This window comes from Dermacentor silvarum, chromosome 6, assembly GCF_013339745.2.
Source record: "Dermacentor silvarum isolate Dsil-2018 chromosome 6, BIME_Dsil_1.4, whole genome shotgun sequence".
Classification (NCBI taxonomy): domain Eukaryota; kingdom Metazoa; phylum Arthropoda; class Arachnida; order Ixodida; family Ixodidae; genus Dermacentor; species Dermacentor silvarum.
The window spans coordinates 185,270,944-185,296,617 of record NC_051159.1 but is presented as its reverse complement, the minus strand read 5'-3'; positions in this window follow the sequence as shown (position 1 = coordinate 185,296,617).

Sequence of the window (25,674 nt, the reverse complement as noted above, 5' to 3'; positions counted from 1 at the left end):
TAAATGATAGGTCATGACATGAATGCCATGACATGCGTGTTATCTAGGTCATGGAGCAGCCGCCTACGTCTTGGTGCTCTCATGGTCGTTTCGGTAACGTTTTAGGTATCAAAATTGGCATAGTATGACAAGAGTGTATGTCGAACATAAATCATAGGTCCTAACATGCATATCATGTAGGTCATGAAACAGCCGCCTACGTATTGGTGCTATCATGGTCGTTTCATTAACTTGGTAGGCTCCCCGCACATTGCTTCGCATAACATGGATTCCCAGAGGGCGTGGGATCTGCCGGCTTTTTTATTTATGTGAACATATTACAACCATGGAAGCTCGATGTCGCGAGTACGATCGTGGTCCATGGGAGCCAAATGCGAGAACGCTCCCCCAATAGCCCGTGCTCATAATCAGATCGTCGTTTGGGCACGTAAAATTTCTGAATTTACACATTTTAACCATGAAAATGGTTATCACAGCAGTAATAAACATTACAGAATGTACACTCTAAACAAAGATGACGTCAACAGCTGCCAATAGCTGCTACAGCTTGCTTTAGTGGCAAAGATACAATATCAAAGGGCAACATAGTTCTGCGACATTTATTACTATGTTGGACGCGGCTATATTTAGGTCTCAGCTCTAGCATAAATCCGTACAATATTCAGAAGGTTAAAATGTTTTGCGGAAGGACGCTTGGAAGACTTTATGTAGCTTAAATATGAGCAGCTTATTGTATTCGCTACAGTGTAAAGAACGGTTAGACGTTCTTCCTAATGACATGCACTGAGGTTGCTAAAGAAGCGAATGCTAGAAGAGGGGGAGAAGTCACGCGGGCCCATAAAGCTGTCTCCTCAACTGGTTTTAATATCGAGATATGCAATTTCAAAAAAGAAAGCATTCCGGATGACTGTCCCGTTTCTAAGAGAGGCCGCAGTAGGCTCGTATAAACAAGAAATTTGGCAGCCTTAGGAGCTGAACGAAGCATGCATTAGAATCCGTATGTCTAGGAGGAGGAGGAAAAAACTTTATTAAGTAGGTAAAAGGTTTAACGGCAGGTCTGGGTGGGGCCCTCAGTCCAGGGCTCCACTGGCTCTAGCGGCTCGCTGAGCTTGGTCCAGGAGGGCCAGCTGGCGCTCCATGTCCTCGCTTGCGAGCAGTACCCTCCCACTGCCGTACGAAGTCTGTCAGCCTTAGAAGCGGTGAGTTGATATTTCTCGACCTAGCCATACAGTCCCACGTTATGTGAGCCAGCGTGGGTTTTGCTCCACACCACGGGCAGGTGTAATGCGCCGGGTGCATCTTGCATAGGATATTTAGGTGTGGGTATGTGTTCGTTTGGATGCAACGCCAGTCCCGCGCTTGTATTCTGGTTAGTTTGGAGTGCGGAAGGCCGAATGTCCGTCTCTCCCTTCTCTGATTTTCCAATATGTCGCGCACTGCGGACGGAGGTTCCTCTAGTGTTCTGGCCGCCGCTCGGTTGTTACTTCCTCGAGCTATGCGGTCTGCCCTTTCGTTCGCATCCAGTCCGTTGTGCGCTGGGCACCAAAATATGCCGTGATCCAGGTCGAGGCGTGAGCCCAGTATTCTTGCAGCGCTGCGCGGTAGAATTCCCCGCATGAAGAGTCGACACGCTGCCTGCGAGTCTGTAAGCACGTAAGCCGGTTGACCCTTAAAGTCGGCGTCCCGTATGGCCAGCGCTATGGCTGCAGCCTCTGCTGTGCATACCGTGGTAGTCTTCACTGCGGCAGTTATCGTAGTGACTTGGTTGGTTGCGGTGATTGTGTAGAAGTCTCTGCGAGTTGTTGCACTCGCGTCCGTGTAGTAGGCGGCCGGATCATTGTCGAATCGCTTCTGCAGAGCCCTCGTCCTGGCGCGTCTGCGGCCTGCCTGGTATTTAGCATTCATGTTTCGTGGAATGGGTGAGACGTAGAGGTGGTCCCTCAAATTTCGAGACAACAAGTCTGTGTCGTCGCGGGGGGTCGAGGTTCGTATGCCAGCCGTCGGAGGATAGACCGGCCCTGCGGCGTAGAGATCAGCCTTTCTCTTTGTGATATCAGAACTGCGGCGGCATGTTCTTCATATTTATTGTAAATACCTAACCGCTCCAGGCGATCCGTGCTGACTGTGTTCGGGAGACCCAGAGCAGACTTGTATGCCGTTCTGATAAGGGTTTCCACTTGCCTAATTCCAGTTTTGTTCAGGTTTTGGAAAGGGAGGCCGTAAGTGATGCGGTTAATCATAAATGCTTGCACCAGCCTGATAGTTTCGTCCTCCGCGAGACCGTTGCGGCTGCGTCCCACTCGACAGATCATGCGTGCCACGTTCTTAACGGTTGGTTTTAAACTCCGAATTGTGGCATCGACGTTGCCGTTATCTTGTATAAGTAAGCCCAGCACTCTCATGTGGGTGACTTCGCGAATGGCGCGGCCATCCAGATTTAGGTCAATCCTTGGAGTGGCAACTTTCTTACGACGCTTGCTGCGTACTTTCATGAACTCAGATTTTTCGGGTGCGCACGTCATACCCGCGTGCTTGGTGAGGTTTACCACTTTGTCTATGGCCTCCTGTAGTAGGTCTTGTTTCTCTCCATAAGAACCCCGGTGTGCCCAGAGCGTTATGTCATCGGCATAGATTGTACATCCGAGGTCTCGTGCTTGTTCAAGTTCTAGGGCCAGTCGCCTCATCCCAACGTTGAAAAGAAGCGGTGACAAGATTAAACCCTGTGGAGTCCCTCGATTGGGCATTGCAAAGATGTCAGAGCGAGTTCTGCCCAAACCAATCGTTGCCTTCCTCTCGCGAAGGAAGGTAAGGACATACCGAAACACCCTCCTTCCGCAACCTATGTTTTCGAGGCCTGCGAGGATCGTTTCATGAGATATTGTGTCAAACGCTTTCTTGTCATCAAGTGCCACAATTATCCTGGCTTCCTTGTTTTGTAGCGGGTCCAAAACTTCGTGACGGAGCATGAGGAAGGTGTCCTGTGCCGACACATGTGGCCTGAAGCCAAGCATAGAGTCAGGAAAAAGTCCATGCCGCTCGATGTAGTTGCTCAGTCTGGTTTGGATCACCTTCTCAAAAAGTTTCCCTACGCAGGACGTGAGCGATATTGGCCTGAGGTTATGTAGATCTCTAGGTTTACCCGGTTTTGGTATGAGTATGATTCCCTTCATTCGAGGACGGCAGAAAGTCAGGTGGGATGATGAAGTTAGGAAATTCGCAGGCGCAAGTTGGAATACGCCGCCGCCGCGTATTCCACCTTGCGCCTGCGAATTTCCTAACTTCATCATCCCACCTGACTCTTCTTCTTCTTCTTCTTCTTCTTCTTCTTCTTCTTCTTCTTCTGCTGCTGCTGCTGCTGCTGCTGCTGCTCATCTGCTGCTGCTGCTCCTGCTGCTCAGCTGCTGCTGCTGCTGCTCAGCTGCTGCTGGCTGCTGCTCAGCTGCTGCTGCTGCTGCTCAGCTGCTGCTGCTGCTGCTCAGCTGTGCTGCTGCTGCTCAGCTGCTGCTGCTGCTGCTGCTCAGCTGCTGCTGCTGCTGCTCAGCTGCTGCTGCTGCTGCTGCTCAGCTGCTGCTGCTGCTGCTGCTGCTGCTGCTGCTGCTGCTGATGATGATGATGATGATGATGATGATGATGATGATGATGATGAGGATGATTGTAGCCTCTTTCCAGTCTTCCGGTACCGCCCCGCCGTCGGACCATACGTTATCGTTGAAGTAGGTCGTGAGCTGCTTCAGTGACTCCCGGCTCGGGTTGCGCAGCATCGCATTCGTAACCTGGTCCGCACCCGGTGAAGTGTTTTTCCGGAAAGATTGTGCGGCTGCATAGAGCTCTGCCATTGTTATGGGCTCGTCCAGCTCGGCGTTGTCAGGTCCCTTATAGTTGTATTGCATTGATTTTGTGTCATGCACTCCTATGTATATGCTTTTAATGTCCTCAATGAGGGCATCGGTCGTGCCATCGTATTCATGTTCGATTAGCTTCAGAGTTCGGCTTGTGGTGGTTCTTGTTCCTGCTGGATCTAGCATACTCCGGAGAATAGCCCATGTTCGCTTTGTGCTAAGCGTTCCTGTAAGTGTATCACAAAGCTGAAGCCAATTGGTGTCTTGCAGCTGCCATGCGTACTCATTGGATTCCTGCGCAAGCTGGGCTATCCTGATCCTGAGCTTTCTGTTATGTCTCTGTCTCTTCCACCGTCTGGTCAGGCTTCTCCGCGCTTCCCACAGGTATAGTAAGTGCCCGTCGACTGCTGGACTCAGAGAAAACCATGTCGTCTTCCTCTGTAGGAAGTTTCCGTGGGGCCGATGCACCATTTGAGTCGCCTGCCGCAACAGAGGCGAGGTGTTGAGACGCCATATGAGTCGGTGCCGTGTGACGGACGCTGCACCGACGCGGCGCGGCGGCAACCGCCGCGCCTTAGCCCTGATTCGGGCTACCTCCGACGCTGCGTGGCTGGTATCTTCTCAAGGTGCTGGAGTCGCCGAAAACGTACCTAGGCCCAGAAAGATGGTGTCCCTGGGTTCCCTAGAAGTTCACAGTGACGATGAAACAAAATTTTAGTCGGTTGCTGGAACTATAACCAACGAAAACATGGATATTGTGGAGCTCGATGTGGGTGCTGCTGCACTCATCGACGCTCCCTAGTGGCTCCCGCTCCGTATGTCTAGATTACGGCAAATCGTGTGTAAAGATAACGCCCAGGTACTCGTATTCGGAGAATGACTATTAAATAAGTAAGCAAAACACGGCTGTGATACGCGTGTTGACAGTAACACAAGGACAACTCGTTGAAATACAGTTCATTTGCCAAGTACCATACCAAGTATCATCATCATCATCCTATATTTCTGTCCACTGTAGGATGAAGGCCTCTCCCTGTGATTTCCAATTACACCTCTCTTGCGCTAGCCGATTCCATCTTGCGCTAGCCGATTCCATCTTGCGCCTGCAAATTGCCTAACTTCATCACCCCACCTAGTTTTCTGCCGTCCGCGACTGCGCTTCGCTTCTCTTGGTATCCATTCCGTAACTCTAATGGTCCACCGGTTATCCATCCTACGATTAAATGGCCTGCCCAGCTGCATTTTCCCCTCTTAATGTCAGCTAGAATATCGGCTATGCCCGTATATCAAGTATATTGGCAATCAAAGGTAGCGTATATGATCGCGTTCGATGTGCTCCCGTTCCTTCTTCAATGAATTACACTGCGAAGGCTACGGCGGAGCGGGGCGTGTCCACAACGCTCCGTCTGCTGAGTGTCACCGTGGCACTCAGTCCAAATTTGATTTAGGATGTTCACGTAGGTGCCGCTACTTACGATTTTGGCGCCTACGACGCGCCGAACGTAGCGAAACGCGGTTTGGCTCAGCGAGCCGCGGTGCGCTCAGTCAGCGGACTCGTCGCGGCACCCCGCGACCGCCGCGGTATCTACGCTACGTAGCAGACCGCAGTTACAGGCAACTGTGTTGCGCATGCGCAGCGTTTTATTTGTAAGCACGACAGGGCTTGAGAGCGTGCTCACGCTCATAAGCTCCAGTCTGGCCTCGCTACGGGATGTGGACAGGCTTTGCCCTGCACCAGCTTGACCGAGGGCTGTAGCCAGATCCAACTTGCGCATTTTGAAGCGCTGTAGCTCAATACGAAGCCAAGCCTGAATAGGCATCTAACCAAGAGCGGCCAGGAGTGAGCGCGAGCTGGCAAGCATGCGTGTGGTCTGACGTTAAGTTTCGCGCGTAGCTCGAGGCTAGCTGAGTGTTCAAAACTAGTCGAAATTAGCGAGACCCGACGGCTACGACACCGATAACCAGGGTGGCCAAAGTTTAGTTCCTACGCGGGTGGCCGAGGCCGAGCGTGAGCAGACGATAGTCGGCTTCTTCCGGAAGTACATAATTATTATCGAACTTCGAAAGCAGATGTTCGCTTGCTTCAGCCTGTTAATTAAACGTCAATAAATATACACAGTAACAGTAGGAAGAAGCGCACTGATCCAAACAGACTTCTTCATTGATGTCAGTTATTGGCCAATAGCAGCCGCGTATGGGAATCTTCCATATTACGAAATAAAGCGTCCAGAAAAGAGTGAGAAGCAGGCTTTGATTGAAAAGAGAGTGTCTGACAGAAAGGTGACTTCGCGCTACGCCTGCGAGCTCCACGCGCCGCGTACAACTGCAAAATTTGGCTGAGATGTTCACAGCAGCGCATGCTATCCGCGGACTGTGTTATTTCATCAAGCCCGAGGGGTGGTTCAGGACCCCTTTAAGAAACTATTCAGAAAAACGTGATCTTCATTCAAGCTATAATGACCTGATAAATTACGCAGACGTCAGCGTAAACTCGGTTTTTTGTTGAAACATAGTCGAGTAAATCACTGATATAGAGTAAGATAATAAGTGGATTGCTGCGAATAGCTCTGGATAAGTTATGAGAGCCGACAACTCGATCGCTATTCCCTCTGCTGTTGGCTTTGCTTATCAGCAAGCCTTCCATTTTATCGCCGTTATGTATACTCATGGATCTTACCTTCGCCCTTTCTTCCTCTCAGACCTGAAAGGAACAAACGTGACATTTATTTAGAGCCACGTAAACTCCGCTTCATAATTAGCAGGCGACGCTGCGGAAGCTACTCAGGGCACTGAGCGTCTTCCGCATAGCAGACCTGCCGACGTTTTGTACGAAACATCTGCTCCGTAACTGCATCTCATGGACGAAAGTTCGCCTCAAATCACACATTACTCGTGCCCATTTGTGCTTTCGGCGACGTACTATATACTCTGGTCGCGAGCGCAGGTGATACGTAGCGGCCGCTGGTCTGCAAGAACATCGGTCACTCCGCTCGTTAGGTGGTAAATAAGTTCGGATCACGGACGCCTTGCATGTAGTAAATGCGCCGTCCTTTGCGACATAAATGTACGAGACTTCATGTGACATTAAGTTACATGGCGCGTATTCACATTACTTTCTTTCATATGTCGCGCACTACTTTTTAGTCGCAGATGTGAGTAGGCAGATAAGTCTCCCTTCTATAGCCTTTGTAGCGTTGAATGCGATGTGTGCAACGGAGTGTGGATAAAATAACCCGCTACGTTGTGCACAAAATTAGGTTTAAGCATTTACAGTCAGACGAGTTTATACCGAAGTGCTCGGAACCTCCAAAATCCTCATTTATACAGGTCACTTCGTTGTAAAGGTAGCGCACCGTACTGCTCACAATAGAGCATAATCATTATGATCATAATTAATTATATTATAATAATCATGACAGAAATGTTATTATACACCTTACACCTATCAGTAGTGGATGCGAAAGGCAATCTGGTGAATGCGGCCTCTGTGCGCACCAATTCTGCTCACGAGGCGGAGGAGGCGGCTATCGCCCTGGCCATACACAACGCACATTCTCCCCTCTTCGTCTTCTCGGATTCTCGTACAGCCGTTAGGTCCTTTTTGGCGGCGCGTGTATCGAAACGAGCGAATAGAATGGCGATCAACGTCACTAATTTCGGTCAAATCGGCACGGAAGCATATTTCCACATTTCATGGTTCCCGGCCCACCTGGGGGACTCGATCCAACCGCACGGCTGCAACCCCAACGAACGGGCTCACCAGCTGGCGCGCGATTTCACGCGCAGCCGTCAACGGCCCTCCACGTAACGAGGCTTGCATCCAGAAAGACCCATTGCGCAGCTTTCACGAAATCGTCTCACACTACCGCTTGGAAAGGAGGTGGTTCTCTCCTCCTCACCCAAAACTAAATAAACCACAAGCTAGCACGCTCAGAATGTCACAAACCCGCACGTACCCCACTCCGCGGTCCCTTAGCAGGATAGACCCGCACTTTCCGCAGTCGTGCCCCAAATGCGGAGCCGACTCATGCTCTTTTGATCACATGCTCTGGCTGTGCCCAGCCATAGAAAACTCTATACTTGCCACAAAGGAACAGTGGGAGGAGTTCCTAAGAAGCGACCACCACCACATCCAACTCCAGGCAGTCCAGAGGGCCCACGACATCGCAACGGGATTTCGCCTCCCTGTGTCATCGTGGGCGGAGCCACCGACTTGACCTGAGGGAGCCTTCGGATCCCCCTGGCCAGTTTCTCAGGACCAATAAAAGTTCTTGTCACTGTCACTGTCAGACATGTTATTACAGACGTATTGGCTAAGGGGGATGCAACCCCGGGACCCCGACTGCCGGGCGGTCCCGCGGAAGTTTTTTAGAGCGGTAGCTCTACCACTCCATGTACAAACTTAGAAAACGCCTGGTTCCGTAAATCTAACCTTCAAGCTCAGCCAAGGTCAAACTGGTACTTAGCCTGCCACTACCGGCGGATGCTGCGTAGGCCACGTGGGCGCCCATATCTTGAAAGTGCGCCGAGTGCTGGTAGCGTCGTATGCGCTGTGTTTTCGATGCTTAGTTCGCGGTGAAGCGAGATGCAGAATGAAGGTAAATTTGCTCGCTGCTGCTCCCGCGCCGAGCAGCGTCTGTGCGCTGTCTTGTGGTGAAATTGTAGATGCGGTAGTTGCTGACGGCGCCGAGCTGCGTCTGTGTCCTTTCCCAAAGCAAGCAATACCGTGCTATCGCTCGACAAACTTGGTTTAACCGCGTTCAACCACAGCAATGTTTTAGGGGCGAAGCTCCTTAGGGTGTGGGTCTGTCCCTCCTCTGTAGTATGTAGTAGTAGTAGGTAGCCACGTCTACTTTTATGAAAAAAAAAATCCGATAGTTGCGTCCGTAGCGCGGAATCGAACCAGGGACCCCTCGCTACCGAACGCGCGGCGCTAACCACTACGCCACGAAGCGCACATGGACACACGCACCACGATGACAATAAATACCCAACATTAACGAAAGACAGCGCGTTTCTAACGCGTTTGTGCTAGCGCGTTACGGCCAGTGTAAGAAGCCGGTGTAAGACGCTGTGGCCTCTCCGCCTTACCCCCGTATTCATAAACGCTCCTCGACTTGAACTTGACTTGCCACCGCCTTCAACGCGACTTGAACTTGACTTGCCACCGCCTTGGGCAGCGCGTTCGAAACGCGTTGAAGGCGGTGGCAAGTCAAGTTCAAGTCGAGGAGCGTTTATGAATACGCGGTTATACTCTCTCAGCAGTCATGCTGAGGCGTCGGCAAACGCGGTGCACGTTCCGGCATGTGTAAACGGCTGCGTAAGACGCTGTGGCCTCTTCCCCTTACTAGAGAAGTACTGCACGTTTCTAACGCGTTTGTGCTAGCGTCCCCTTAAGCGGGAGATGGTGCAATTATAATGAATGGCGCTGTTATAAAATAGGAATGACGTCACATATGGCGCGTGTCATTGGTGGAAGTCAATCGTTCGATTTAGTGCGGCGAGACTGGGCGAATTACACGGAAGATTCACGGTTTACCGATGATTCCCTCCGGAGCTTCGCCCACTCATCATCATTCACCCCGTGGATATGCGGTGATTTTTTTTTTTTTTTTTGGACGGGCCCACAACAATTTTGAAGGACTCCTCACCAGTACCCCTTCGGAAAGTTTTGTTATACACTGAAGTTGTAAGAAGCCGTCCAGTAAACGCATTGAAAGAAGGTTCTGAAACGTGTCGTAGCTATTGTGATTGCTGGCTGAGTCAGGTTTAGCATTTAGTGGATAGCAAGGATGTATTCGGATTCCCTAGAAATGACAATTTTTGGGGTATTTAAAGTTAATTGCAGAGTCGAACCCGCTCCTAAGAAACCAGATTGCTCGCCACGATAACAAGGGCAATGATTATCCATTTTATCTTTTCAAGTCGACCTGCGATGTAGCGTGGAAGCTTGGACGTGTTGCTGATTCATTGGGGAAAAAAACACAGCGCAAAACGGAGACGAGAGAGCGACCCGCACACAGCGCTGTGTGCGTGTCGCTCTCTCGTGTCCGTGTCTTTTTTTGCGCTGTGTTTTTTCCAATGGACCTGCGATGATTTTGTTGACATGATGGCAGCTGCCGTAAAGAGCCGGATGGATGAGAAGGTGCAAGAACCCAAATATTATACCCTCGTTGTCGCACTGCACCAGACGTCGCTAACATTCAATCAATCAATCAATCTTTATTAATGCAACAATTAATGCAAGCGTAGATGTAGATCCTTCGGATATACTGACACAGAACCACAGAACGGGCGGCTAAACAGTTACGTCGGGCAACGCTCTTAGCGGTCACTTCGGCGTCGTCTTTTGCGGAGCGATCACGATGCTGCTACTGCGCTGGTGGTGTGCATCATCTGCAGAGCATGCTGCATGTCTTCTTCATCACAGGGAATACAATTCAACTGAATATACAGAAGGAGGTCCCATGGTTAGGAGGTCCCATGATTAGGAGGTCCCTTAATTAGGAGGTCCCATAATTAGGCGGTCCAATGGTTAAGAGGTCAAACTAGGAGGTCCCAGGCGGGACCTCCTAGTTTTACCATTCACCATTGACCAGCAACATTGACCAGCTTTTCGTTGCCCTTCGATACTGTCTACACGATGAGGTTCACGAAAAATAAATTCAGTTTCTACCGACGAAATTGCACACTGGTGAATATTTGCCAATAACCATGTGGTCTCTTCCTGAGGAAAACAGCATTTAAATCGACAACTGCCGACGCCACTACTACGACAATGCTGCTGGCACTGTAAATGGCAGGTAGATAGAAGGACCTGCCGGTGCATACCAAACAAAAGAACTCATTAGCTATTTATGTATCATGCTACGGTCACTCTTTAAACCTGGTTGGTTGGCGTTTGGGGTATAGATTGTTTTGTCGAGGCAGTCTAACTTTTAGTCAGAAGTTCCATGTATTTTTTTTCCGCCTCGCCAAAAAAAAAAAAAAAACTATTTCAACAGCCTATAGACTAGCATTGGAAGCGTTCAGTTCCGAAAAGTTTGTCAAATACAAGGTGGTCTCTGCGTGCTGACAAGTGTAAATAAATCATTGCGAATTTCCGACGTATTCGAGGTTTGTCTTTGAACCCTCGCTCAAGACGAAGAAGAAACCGGAGACACCGGCGTCAAGGCATGGTCTGTTCTCAAAAAGCTGTCGAAGCTGGAAACCACTTTCATGGCAACTTTGTCCATGCTCGAAGCTTTGGAGTTGGACAAGTTGACAAGGCCAGTATCGCGCTTCAGATGCGTGCTTTAGACCTGTCAAATACTGTTGCCTTGCCATAAAATTTAGGCGCCAATGACAGCCCTGTTTTCAAATTTTACAGCAAAGCTGTTCAGGGCTAGGTTCCAGGAGATCGCGTCCGTAGACCGACCGGCGTGTACAATTTCGGCTCATGTGCGTGGCGGTTTGACTCAATGTGCGTAGCGGTTTCCCGCCAGTTGTGCCTTAGCACAGGTGTCCAATCGGACGACTAACATGACTGATAGGTCATGACATCAACAACATCACATTCTCGTCAGTTACGTCACGATTAACGATAATAAAGTCACGCATACCCGCATTAGATATGCGGGTATGAGCGGATATGCGAGATATGCGGGTATGAGCCAGGGACAAGACAGAAAGAAAGAAAGAAAGGAAAGGAAGGAAGGAAGGAAGGAAGGAAGGAAAAGAAAGAAAGAAAGAAAGAAAGAAAGAAAGAAAGAAAGAAAGAAAGAAAGAAAGAAAGAAAGAAAGAAAGAAAGAAAGAAAGAAATGACGTGTCGCTCATATCCGCGTTGGATATGTGGGTATGAGCCGCCGAGAGCAGGAGCGGGAGAGATCTCACAGGATCCTGACGCTGCCGTGCAGTGTGCCGCGGCTATGAACGGTGTGGCTCATACGCTAGTCTATCATTAGAGTGTACTAGAAGGGATAGTGGGTCCAGCGGACGCCTTAGCAAGCGGCGAGGGTGAACCAAAAAACACGGAAAATGTGGCGGCGCTGCCGTCGCCTTCTTCTGAATCTCCGGCCAATAAACGTTCGCTCCGGCTGTTTCGGCAGCGCTCATTGGCTGAGGCGAGCTCGCGGGCTGAGTAGCTGTCGTCTGCTCGACGCACCGTCGTTGTTGGGTTGTTTGCGTTCTTTCCGCCGCTCTTTTTCCATTTTATTTACAATAGATCGGTGGGGAATAATCTCAGTGTTACCGCCACCGACTATCCGCCTGTCAATGCTCAATGCAGCTGCGGTAGGGTCTCCGACGCAACAAGCGTCCGGCCGGCGAGCGGGGCCGCTCATTCGGAAGAAAGTGACGGTGGCGCCACCTGGATTTTCAATAAAAAATGCCTCAGCGCAGAGCCCTCGTTGGACCCACTCCCCCAATCTAGTACACTCTACTATCATGATGGGGCGGACTTGGCGCCGCCAACGCACTACTTGGCCATCGCGCCGGGCGAAAACAAGACGCCGGTGTCCTTGCTCTTGACGAACATGCCGAAGACGCTCAATATATAATAATGATAATATATAAATTCACTATAGCAATATTCACAACAGACCCACCATAGTCACAGCTTCGCTGGCTTCCATCTTCACAGTAGTGGAAGGGCTCTGAATTTTTAAGAAAGGGTAAGGCCATTGAATGTCTATAATTAAGTGCTATCAGTGTGAGCGCACGCGAGGCGCTTCGACATAGTTTACGAAGGTGGAGTGCCACGACGTATCTAGCTGCAAAACGTTGCAGAGAGGTATACTTGCAATGTCATTATTGACAATTTAAATGAAGCATTGCCTGCTCGAAATACGGCATACACTAAGCTTTTCGAGAAATTTCAGTTTTTCAGAACTCTCTAGGAGGCCTCTGTGTTCAGTGCGGAGCTCATCAAGCAGTCTGACGAATTAGTCGAAATGAACACAGCCGATCTTGCCTCGTCATAGTGTGTTGAGGTCGTACAGTTCTGTTCCTACCTGCAGACCTGCACATTTCGAGATAGTACCCCTCGTGGCCTCCTCAAAATATTGGAGCAAGCTGAAGACTTAAACATTTTCCCAAATGTATCTGTTGTCCTTAGGATTTATTAATGCGAATAGCATGATTTGCCTACTTGAGCCATTTGGAGCCTATCTATCTATCTATGTATCTATCTATCTAGCCTCTTACGCCGACCCAGTGACCGAAGTTGTCCGCCTGCTTGGGCCGCTAGGTATGTGCTCTTGGTCGTGATGCCGTCGTGATCGTCATTCCAGCCTCATGGTCTTACTCAGGTCATGCCAGCGTCGTCTACCCCGACCCCGTCGCCCAAGTTGTCTAATAGCTTGGGCCAGTAGGTCGTGATGCCGTCGTGGTCGCTCCAGCTTTGCCACATGACACTCGTCATGCCATCGTCATAATACAGTCGTCATGCATTCACTGTCACACCGCCATAGTGATGCCATAACGGTCGTTCAGCCGTCGTCATTCCAGCTTAGTGAACCGACTCTCGTCATGCTGTCGTCGTCTCGCCTCCAACCCAGTGGTCAAAATAGCTTCGGTGACGTGTTCGGGGTCATGATGCCGTCCTGGTCAATGCATCGTCGTCATTTCAGCTTTGTCTTTCGACTCTCATCGTGCCGTCGTCATCACGTCATCGTTGTCATGCGATCGTTTTATCATCGTCATCACTTCAGTAGCATCATCCCACCTTCGTCGTTCCATCGACGTCAATCTTTCTTCGTCGTGGTATTGCAGTCACACTGTCGTCCTTACAAAGTGATTATTGCACCCTTGTGATGCGGTCGTCGTCAGTGGCTATCATGCTTCCATTGCGAGACCGTCTTCACGCCGTCGTGGTCATGCCATCATTGCCACTCCAGCTACGTCATCCGACTCGTCGTACCGTCGTCGTCATGCATGTTTCGCGATAGTCATCGTATACTCGTCGTCATACCATTGTCCTCATGCCATCGTCGTCACTGCATCATCGTCATGCCTTCGTCGCCACACACCGCCATCGTCATCCCATTGTCGTCATACCGCCTTCGTCGATCTATCGCACTCATGCTGGCGTCATTCAATAGTGATTCGGCCGTCATACCTTCGTCATCACAGCGTCGTCGTCATTCTCGATTCGGCTGGCATCATGCCGTCGCACATCATCGTCATCTCATTGTCGTCACGTTGTCGTCGTTACTCATAATTTAAAAATCCACATATCATTGTCGACGTCGTTGTACGCCTTTGTCATTCCATTCCTCCTTTCTCATTCCATCGTCACAGCGTCATACAGTTGTCCTCATGCATCCATGCGCGTCTCATGGGCGACCTTGACAAGCCACTGCCATAGTAGAGTGGGACAGTATGTGACATATAGCCGAATTCACGAAAGTCTAGGAACAGCATGCTGAAATGAACGTGACTTTAGGAATATGGACTGTCGCTGCAGTGCTCGGTCGCTATTCCCGCCGACAGCCATCGCGAGATGAGCTCTGCCGCAATTTTCTTGCCTATTCCATTCCCAACACTGTCCGACCAAACGGGCGTTTTCAAAGCTTTCTTTCATTAAGAATTGCCTGCGCTCTACCTTTGGCGACAGAAATCTAAACTCCCCAGCCATTAGCGCCATCTAACGGGGCTTCTGAAGGAATATTTCTTATGATGAAGTGTTATCAGCGTTCGCAAACCGCAAAAGCTGCAACAAGTCTTTTTAGACGAGAAACTTGTTTACGCTTACCCGGTATTGCCATAACTATTTTTTACGTGTAACTAATATTACGTTAAGCCTGCTGTTGATTGTTCTCTTGCTTGATTGGTGAACGCTGTGAAAGGTTGTTGAGCGTTTACGTAATCTCTTGCATAAGGTTGTAAAGTGGTGATAAGAATTGCACACGCTATAACCGCTAATTCCTTTTTATGGTTAAAGGCGCAGTCGTACATGCGCTTTCTGATATTGTCGTAAATCGTATGCAAGATATGCTGAACAGTTTATTGTATCCACGTATAAAGTGCTTGTTGCGTTACAACACGTGGTTTTATTTCTGCTGATCGGTGGCAATAGAGCAGTTAATCGATTTGTGACTAACTTCATGGTTAAATGACAGACGTTTGTTTTAGACAATAAGCCTCACATAACATACCGCCGTACTTAACGAAGCGTTCGCACCAGCTCGACTACTGTCATCGTCACCACTCAAAAATACGTCTGGTGCTAGTCGCTGAACGGTTGCAAATGTTATATAAAGACGCAGCATACCCTCGCATGTATGTTTGTAGGCATGCCACCTTTTTCATCCGAGAATAAACTTGGAAACAACGGGCGAAACATGTAACATTCTAAATATTTGGCATCTTAACCAATAACCGTGCTCCTTCTCATCATCATCATCGTAGATGCAAGTAAATAATAAATCATCACTGGAGCCCCAGTGCAAATTTAGCCTCCGAAATTTCTCAATCCAGCACCGCTTCTCCCACGTGCTCTGTCAGTGGGAGTTGCCGAACAGAAGCGGTGGTTTCGCCTCCGTCGTACATGCGGTGGAGGCGCTCCTCGATTCCGCCGTCCTCCCGCGCTCTTCTTCACTGCTGGAGCTCCTTCGACTCGCCCATATAGGGTGCCTCGATGTCATTGTGTCAGCGCCGCCTCATCGAGGCGCCGTCTACGTCCGTCATCCCCACCAGTCATGACAGAGAAGGACGAAAGTTGTGCAAGTATCGCCAATGTCGTGACGCCGCCACGCAACCCGCTGTCCCACCCATCTAGACCATCACCGGTCGACGCAAGCGCATTGCGCTTCAATGCAGGGAGCCGCGTTTCGTGTGCGCAAGGCAATTTCAGGCCAGCGCTCTTTACACTTACTTACGACGAGGACAAGCACGGCCGTGGCGATCAGGAGTATAGTCAGCATGACGAGCAGCGCTTGCAGGAGGCCCTTGACGATCGCCCTGCACAAACAACCTTTCTTCTGACTGAACAGCGAAGGCACGCTCAAGACAACGACCAGGAGAAATTGCGCGGCAAAACCGCGCATAGTAATAAAACAACGGGGGCGAGTATAGAGCGGCAATAGGGGCCAGTTGGTTATGCATGTTTGGATAAACGCACTGGTATGCACAGGGACTAAACTGGACTAAGTACCCGCCTCACAGAGCGCGAACTAGCAACTGTTTATTTCAGGCGATTTTTCTTATACACACACACGTGTTAACCATATCATCGCGCGAAGAAAGGTACAAGTACAAGTACATGACACATGTACGATAAAGCTGAATAGTGTATAGTGTGCATACATCCATGCAGGAAACGGGGGAGGTGGGAAGACAAGCCCAAAAAAATGTTTCGCCCGAAAGTCGAAGCATCAATTGCAATAGCAAATTAGTAGAGAGATATACGGATTAAGGATAGTAGTTTTATCGGCTGCATAAACTTGGGCACATTCTCTTACTAACTGAATTAACAAGCATGGTGTCAGCGCGCACAAGCAAACATGAATAGATCACACTCGATGACCGCAGACAACCACTGTCAAAACGCAGGCGTGAGCAAGCGTGGCCGCAGCAGCGAGCGAAGGTTCGTGCGGTCTATCGCTTCAACGGAAACTGAGCGGCTGAAGCACAGCGCATACAAAGGTAAGAACCGTGTGGAGATCACTTACAAGATACGGTGCGCGCGACAGCCCGCAGCGGCGCAAAGTACAAGTACGCAGTTGGTGGCATAGTAGAAGCCGCACCCCCTCCCTCCCGCACTGCCTTCCCGCTTTCCTCCTTTCGCGTGGGAGATTGAGTCACCAGTTCCCCTTGCACCCGGTCGCAAGATGCGCGTTTGGTGCCACAGTGCAGCGTTGCCCCCCCCCTCCCTCCCTCCCATCCCCCACGGCCTTTCGCGCGACGCAAGAAGTCGCCTTTGCTCTCCGCCGTGCGTTCGCTCACCACGAAAGCGCCGTCCCTCGCGCGCCTTCACTCGCACTTACAGCATACGGCGACGACGGCAACGGCGACGGCCGAAATCCGCTTGGAGTGTCCATATATCGCAATAAAAGAAAAAGAAAAAAACGAAACAGACAGAAGGATAGAGGGGGAGGGGAGGAACTACCCTAGAGGTTGGGGCATGGGAGGCACCCGAGAAAGCTCTGCCTACGTAGCGGGGTTTGTTGGTGCTTAATAGCTCCTGTTTGAGCCACTGTGTAAGTACGTTGAGTGAGTGTCTCTACACGTGCTACCACTTCCCGTTTCGGGAACAGAATTAGTGGCCACAGGTCCAGCTTCATACGACAAATAATAAAGGAATAAAAATGAGGGCGCTCAATGAGATTCATGCAACAGTAATGCGTTAGCGTTAGATTTCCCCCGTAAAAGGCGCGCCGTCCATCGTTACATTCAACTATACAGCACACAAAGCAGAAACACAGCCACTAACGCAACTACCGGAAGGCGTAGCCCGTGTCCTGACTTGGCCGGAAGCGAAGTGCGTCTGCTTACGGCCGAGTGCCAACTGTGCGCCGCCGCATGACCGTTCTCATGGTGACGCATTAAGAAGTCAGACACAGCGGTGGAATCGGAGTGGTAGAATTTATGAAGTGACGTTACGAGGAACCTAAACCCTTGTACCGCTCCGGCCGGGCTTAAGCTCGGTAATCCACCCAAAGGCGCGCGAAACGAGGCGCGACATGAGCCTACCTACCGCAATGTGCCAAAGAATGCTTAGCATTAAATTCTTTATAGTGTCACCACGAATATTTCCTATTTATCAGAAACACACAGCCTCAAATCCTTCTCTGCAAGGAAGCCCGCCATCAAGTTTCCAATAAAGACCACTAATACAGTGCTTGAGCAGACGCCATGCAGAAGGAGCTTGCCTCGGTTCTTACCTACGTTTATCCTCATCTGGAAAAAATGTTAATATTGGCCAGAACATACATATAAAAAAAAACATTGCTGGATAAAAGAGGATGTTGCCGGAGGAATCGGCGCTTAGAAGCCATATTACTGCCGGCGTGAAGAATGCGGACACAAAGCACAGCCACGAACAAACGCCGCTACCAACAGACACGTTTGGTAGTGGTAGTAGCATTTTCTCGTGTCTGCGTTTTTGTTTCTGTCCGCATTCGTCGCACTGGTTATACCATCGAACATTGGTGGTACTCCAAAACAAATTCCTTGATTTTTTTGCAATCCATTAAGTCCCTTTCGCTTGTAATTATGACCTGACTTACAATCAATTGAATCAAGAAACGGTGATGCAATAAATGGCCATGTTATAACAAAGTGGGTTATAACGAACTAACTAATGAAACGTAGTGAAAGGGAAAATTGTGCTCCCTGCGTTTCGAGATGTCTATCAATTGGCTCTCACACTGCTAGCCTCCTGGCTAGCTCAGACGGCAGCCCCGGAAAGGCTTTGGTTTCGGGTTCGATCCCCGAACCAGAGGGGTGCTATGCAGAGTTTCTCGCTCGCCTGAGTTTGCTCGACGGCAGTCAGATATCGCGGAACGCGCGAGAGCAGCAGACAATGAAATGTCGAGATGAGGCCAAGTATGTAAACACGAGCGCACCCTGCGCACGCCGCTTCCTCCTTTCGAACGCAGTGAACTGCTGGGCAATGTTACGCGCCAGCGCCGTTTATCGTTAACAACGCAATATCGCAATAGAAAGTTTTAAAGGGGATGCAAGCCGCACGCAAGCGTTGGAGGACGCGAACTCCATTGTGGGCCTTTCGTGCTCTTTTGAGCGCGCTTTGAGTTTTAACGCGCAAGCGTTAAGTTCCCCGTGTCGCAGAAAATACGGTGTCAGCGTAGGTGGCGTTGTTCATGCAAAAAAATAATGCCGAACCACGCAACCCCCATGCAGGCCCTCCGCGTGGCGCATAGGCGTTACCAAACTAATTGAATTTCTCAAAGTAAAATGTGTCAGAAAATTTGTAAAGTAGGACTTACATACAACCTACAGACATGATCGCGTCGGACTGCAATTTTAATATACGAGAAAACATAATTCTGTGACGCGGAAAGTCAAACACAAACCACCGAGTGCACAACCGAAGCCTGCGGAATACGACACGCCTGCTCCGGTCAAGCAAGATTCGCCCCTGCAGAAACCTGTACACCAGATAAGGTCGCCCACGACTCCCGCACCCGCACCCACAACCTCCCCCTCTCCCTGCCGCGTTGAACAGCTGGAGCTGGGGCTTACAGAGCTTACCTCTTGCGTAACCAAACTCACATCCCTCGTTCAGATGCAACAAGCACGTATCGAGGCACAAGACCAACGTACTTCCAACCTCGAGACGCTCATTTCAAACCTAACACAGTCCCTTGACAATCTGAACTCCACCATAAACAAAGCATTTAATGACGCCCCAGGCCCTATGGAAGACAAGAACCACCCCTTCCAGCGCACCCACCCCGTACCCGCTTCGTCAGTAGGCCTGGCCCCCAAAATTAAGCCCGCCACCCTTCTCGCTCCACCTAACCCTTCCAATAACAAGCATCATGGCGATCCCAATAATTCAGTGGAACTGCCGTAGCCTCTCCACAAACCGCACCCCCTTACAGCAATGGCTCCTTACGCAAACCACACTACCTCACTTTATCCTACTACAAGAAACAAGGCATACCAAAAAAATCACAGCATATCCACGGGGTGAATGATGATGAGTTGGCGTAGCTCCGGAGGGAATCATCGGATCTCCCGCTTAAGGGGACGCTAGCACAAACGCGTTAGAAACGTGCAGTACTCTCTAGTAAGGGGGAGCGGCCACAGCGTCTTACGCAGCCATTTACACATGCCGGAACGTGCACCGTGTTTGCCGACGCCATCACATGACTGCTGAGAGAGTATACCCCCCGTATTCATAAACGCTCCTCGACTTGAACTTGACTTGCCACCGCCTTGGGCAGCGCGTTCGAAACGCGTTAAAGGTAAGGCGGAGAGGCCACAGCGTCTTACACCAGCTTCTTACACGGGCCGTAACGCGCTAGCACAAACGCGTTAGAAACGCGCTAGAAACGCGGCCTTTCGTTAATGTTGGGTATTTATTGCCATCGTGGTGCGTGTGTCTATGTGCGCTTCGTGGCGTAGTGGGCTAACGCCGCGCGCTCGGAAGCGAGGGGTCCCTGGTTCGATTCCGCGCTACTATACGTGACTCCTTTTTCGGCCGCCCATGAGGTAATGCCCAAGTGATGATAACTCATGAGTGAATCTAGATAAGCAATGAAACTAGAGGTGGACTGTAGATTTAATTTTATGTCTTGATACCATCAGCTCATTCATCTAAGGGCGTTGCCAGAGCTCGCGGAGATGCCGAACTTTTCCTACACAGCAGCTCAGGGCGAATTTTTCTGCGAAGCTTTCTTTCTGAGAAATCCGCACTGGGTTCTGTTGCGAAGTCGCAGGTCTGAGCGGCCATGAAGGTTCCATTCCGGTGACGTGCCAGGTGCCGGGAGAAGAAGAGGTCCAGAGAGATCAGATAAGGGTTTTATATACAACTGTACATGGTATTTTACACGAAGGGCTCCATGATTCTTGGAGCCGTCTGCATGCTAACGCCTTTGCAAGTCCTAGCGTTTACCTCTCCGAGCGTCCGCACAACGCTCAAGCTGCGCTTTTTATGCCGTTAATTTCCCCCTTTCACTCGAAGAGGGAATTCATTGCAGTTCTTCTTGGCTAATCACAAACTTCGGCCAGTTTGCAATATCACGCCCATGATGTGGCACCGTTCCGCCGGGCTCCGCCTCCAATGATGCCTGCTCGCGCCCGCACACCAGGCAACGGGTGGCAACTTGGGAAGCAAACGTCGACGTGGTTCCCACGGGAATGCTCGACGTTGGCCCCTTGCAAGTATAAGTGGCCCCTCCATGATGGTCAGTTTGACAGGGTCCGGAGACTGACATTCGCGGAAGCAACCGTTTCAAGGGAGGGCGGCGGCTGTTGTCTCGAAAGAGGGCTCCTGGCTTGCGCGTCACAGTCGGCGCCGGGCCTCCTCGTAGTGCGGGCGGGCGCTGGTGCTTCCCAGAAACACCCCCAAAACGACGTTGTCGCTTTAGCACCGCACGATGCCGATGACTCATTGCAGCCTGGGGTCTAATTGCTCGTCCGTTAGTCCCAGGGGACGGTGACGCTCCCCTGCCTCAAGAAACGACGAAGCATGAACAGCACTGCACAGCTGTACGTCTGTCGGTTAGGCATCCTTTGTCCCGAACGACTGCCAGGCACAACAGTTTCCTTTCTAGCTTTGTGCCGTAGTTATAGGTAGACGGCAATTTTGCCTGTCACGAACCTTCCGCCACCTTTGATTTGCGATATAACGTAGTATTCGTAATTTCCGTTTGAAATTCCCGTAGAAACCCGTGCGAATATCGTTTTAACAAAGCATAAGTTTTCTTTAACTGAATATAACGAAGATATGTTATTTCAGAATGAATATTCGCGTATCACTTTGCGCCGATTTGGCCGAAATCTGACTGCACATGATGCTGCTTATAATTCGTCTGTTCCCGTAGCTCAACAATCGCGGGGGACTGGGCGTGACCTGCGTGAGCACCTCCTCGATTTTCTTTAAATATGGAGGAGGCGCTGCCTGCGTGATGCGTTGTCTAACGCTTGCCACGATAACCTGCAGCAGATGCACAGCCAAGGCACCGCATTTTATAACGATTCGTTTAATTTGTTGTTGTTGTTTTTTGCCCTTATTTTCGCCCTTCGTCGCTGGCTCTGACAAAATCCGCGGTGTCGCCGTCACCGCTGGAATAGGACACTGTGGGACGACGCACGATAAGAATGAAAATTTATACGGCTCGTTACAAATGACTGCTCATGGCGACCGCTCGGCTTACGCGCGTTCCTGCCGGCGGTGCGCTGCTAGCCTTCGAGTCACTTCAACGCCCGTCACTGCTCGCCAGCATAAGGAAGGTTTCTCCGTGCTGTTTATGATTACGTGTACGGAGGCGAGCGTTGTACGAAATGAGAGGCTTGTAGAGCTCTGCTGGCATGGAACACTGTGAGACCTGTTCTGCCGCTGGTTGAGCGCGCACGACGGTGGCGAAGATGGATTAATGTCGACAGTTTCATTAGAAAAAGCATTCACCTCCCTGACAAAGGATTGGCAGCAGACAACATTGCGGACCTTCGGCATTGTGCGTACTGGGTCTTTGCGTCGGCTTACCCTGTGCTTACCAGTGGCACAGCCCCGTCTTTCCTGTCAGCCAATGTCGATCGGCCGTAAGGGCGGATAACCATTATAACGAACTGCCCCTAAACTTTGTTACTGCAATATAATCTTGAGAAGCTGCAGGTTGAAGCTCGACGAGAAAAAAAGGCTATTTCTTAATGTGCGGAGTCCATCTGCTATGGACATGGCACTTGACAGGACCCTCGTAGGCGCTCGATCAATAGACGTCGTTTTCTAAGAACATCCAAATGACAGGGGAGATGTAGTAGCACACAACTGTCTTCAAGTTGGACGTGCGCATATTCCTCAGCTTCGCTACACTACAACATTCCTCTACCTCCTAGGTCTCGCTTGGTCGACACGTTTGGATTGCAGCTTCCATTTCTCTCGTTTGTTGGCTTAACGCATAAACAAAGCAATATTCGTCATTCTTTTTTCGAGCCTTCTGTCTGCCCTCCCGTAACACTTAATTGTTAATTTCAACCTTATAAATCTGTCATTTTACATACTGCTAAGAAAGTATCCATCATAATTTCGGAGCTCTACCTTCAACGTAACTGCTCCGCCATATGCAATATCAATGCTTAATCACTTACCCTGAAAGGATGAAAGAAATGCTATAATTTGGAAAAGGTAAAGCATTCAACACATAAAACATACAGCAGTTAAGGCATAATTCCATTACAGATGTCGCACACGCGTTTGTTGCATGCACTCTTCCCTCGGCCATCAATACCAACGTCATGCTTTGTCTTGAGGTACACTTCTGATACAAAAGCACATCTCCTGGCTTTGACGACCACCGTCGCGAAATGAAAGATGAGCAATAAATCGTGCGCACTTATATAACCTGTACCACGTGTCGGGTATTAAGTTTAATGCAATACAGGGTAATGCACATTCATGTTTTAAAATCAGAACGAAGTCCTTTCTCATTGACATCAATAACTGAAGTGCTATAGTAAACAAAGTCATTTCGAGGCGCTACTTTGCCCCATGCAAGAAAGTCTCCTCAAAACCCCTGCTGCCCTACGCTGCATCTCTCTTCCCACGGTGTCTGTTCTCCAGAGGCGCTTGCCTATTATCAACACGTTGGCGTCCACACAACATAACGTGCTGGTGGCGGCCCTGTCATACCAGAGCAACAAACATTTCCCGAGACACGCATTACTGATTTTTGTAAGAAATATTAAAAAACGCCATTTATCTAGTGCTTTTGGCACAGTATATAACGATGATTAGTAATGTTAGTAAGGGGGCTTGTTAGTTGCTAGATTCTTGATTCGCGTTACCAACGCAATATAAAAGGGATACTAGGAGAATATGTGGACGCGACAATTGTATCCCGTTTATATTGCGCTGGTAACATGAATCCGGAATCCAGTGACAAAGTAGCCCGTATAAGAGCATTAGTTAGTTATTTCTAGTACGTTGAATCCCGTTATTCCTCTCTTTCTGTGTGTCACTCCTTCCGTCAGTCCATGCAGTTAACCTCATCTCCGTCACAGCCTGCCGTGCACGCTTGTGTACCCTCAGCCATCGACTCTTCTGTGTCGGCATCATTGTGTCGCGTTTATATTGCGCTGCTAACATGAATCAATGATGATTAGCTTTTTATTGTTGCTTATTGTATGCATTGTTGACCCTTATTCACAGCCCCTGTTTGTTTACCGCGTTATCATTGACATATACATTGTATTTAATTTTTTCAAACCAACTACAACACTGTAATAAATGAAAAGTTATTTACACCCTAAAGTGCTGTAACTTGTTTTCCCGTCCTTTAGCCATTCTCGTGAAAAAATCGTCATCAGCAGCAGCAGCAGCCTATATTTATGTCCACTGCAGGACGAAGGCCTCTCCCTGCGATCTCCAATTACCCCTCTCTTGCGCTAGCTGATTCCAATTTCTTAACTTCATCACCCCACCTAGCTTTCTGTCGTCCTCGACTGCGCTTCCCTTCTGTTGTTATCCATTCTGTAAGTCTAATGGTCCACCGGTTATCCATCCTACGCATTACATGGCCTGCTCAGCTCCATTTCTTCCGCTCAATGTCACCTAGAATATCGGTTATCCCCGCTTGTTCTCCGATCCACACCGCTCTCTTCCCATCTATTAATGTTAGGCTTAACATTTTTCGTTCCATCGCTCTTTGTGCGGTCCTTAAATTTTTCTCGAACTTCTTTGTTAACCTCCAAGTTTCTGCCCCATATGCTGGCACCGGTAGAATGCAATGATTGTACACTTTTCTTTTCAACGAAAGCGGTAAGTTCCCAGTCAGGATTTGGTAATGCCTGCCGTATGCACTACAACCCAATTTTATTCTTCTGTAAATTTCTTTCTCGTGATCAGGGTCCCCTGTGGGTAATTGACCTAGATAAACGTACTCCTTTACAGACTCTAGGGGCTTAGAGGCTGACTGCCAATCCTCAATTCTTGTTCTCTTGCCAGGCTATTGAACGTTCTGTTCGTCTTCTGCATATTAATCTTCAACCCCACTCTTAAACTTTCTTGGTTAAGGTCCTCAATCATGTGCTGTAATTCGTCCCCATTGTTGCTGAATAGGACAATGTCATCTGCAAACCGAAGGTTGCTGAGATATTCGCCGTTGATCCTTACTCCTAAGCCTTCCCAGTCTAAGAGCTTGAATACTACTTCTAAGCATGCAGTGAATAGCATTGGAGACATTGTGTCTCCTTGTCTGACCCCTTTCTTGATAGGTATATCTCTACTTTTATTGTGGAGAACCTAGGTTGGTGTGCAATCGTTGCAGATATTTGTCGATACATTCACGCATGCCTCCTGTACTCCTTGATTACGCAATGCCTCTATGACTGCTAGTATATCTACTGATTCAAATGCTTTTTCATGATGTATCAAAGCCATATAGAGAGGTTGATTGTACTCCGCAGATTTCTCTATTACCTGATTGATGACAGGGATGCATCGTAGAATATCCCTTCCTGAAGCCAGCCTATTCTCTTGGTTGGCTGAAGTCGTGTTGCCCTGATTCTATTGGAAATTATCTTGGTGAATATTTTATACAATAATGAAAGCAAGCTAATGGGTCTATAATTCTTCAATTCGTTAAGGTCTCCCTTCTTAGGGATGAGTATAATGTTGGCGTTCTTCTAGCTTTCTGGTACACTTGAAGTCGTGAGGCATTGCGTATAAAGGGCCGCAAGCTTTTCAAGCATGATATCTCCTCCATCTTTGATTAAATCGACTGTTATTCCATCTTCCCCAGCAGCTTTTCCCCTGTTCATGCCCTTCTAACTTCATCGCTAGTTATAGAAGGAGCCTCTGTATCCTGTTCATCACTACTTCGAATGAAAGTAGGTTGGCTGCTCTGGGAGCTGTACAGGTCAGTATAGAAGTCTTCCGCTGCTTTTACTATGCCACCTCAATTGCTGATAATATCACCCTGATTATCTTTCAGTGCATACATTTTGCCTTGTCCTATGCCAAGTTTTCTTCTCACTGATTTCATGCTGCATCCATATTTTACTGCTTTCTCAATCTTTTCCACGTTATAATTTCGGATATTGCTTACTTTCTTCTTGTTGATCAGTTTCGACAGTTCAGCGAACTCTATCTGATCTCTCGAGTTTGACACTCTCATGTTTTGCCGTTTCTTTATTAGGTCTTTTGTTACTTGGGAGAGCTTACCTACT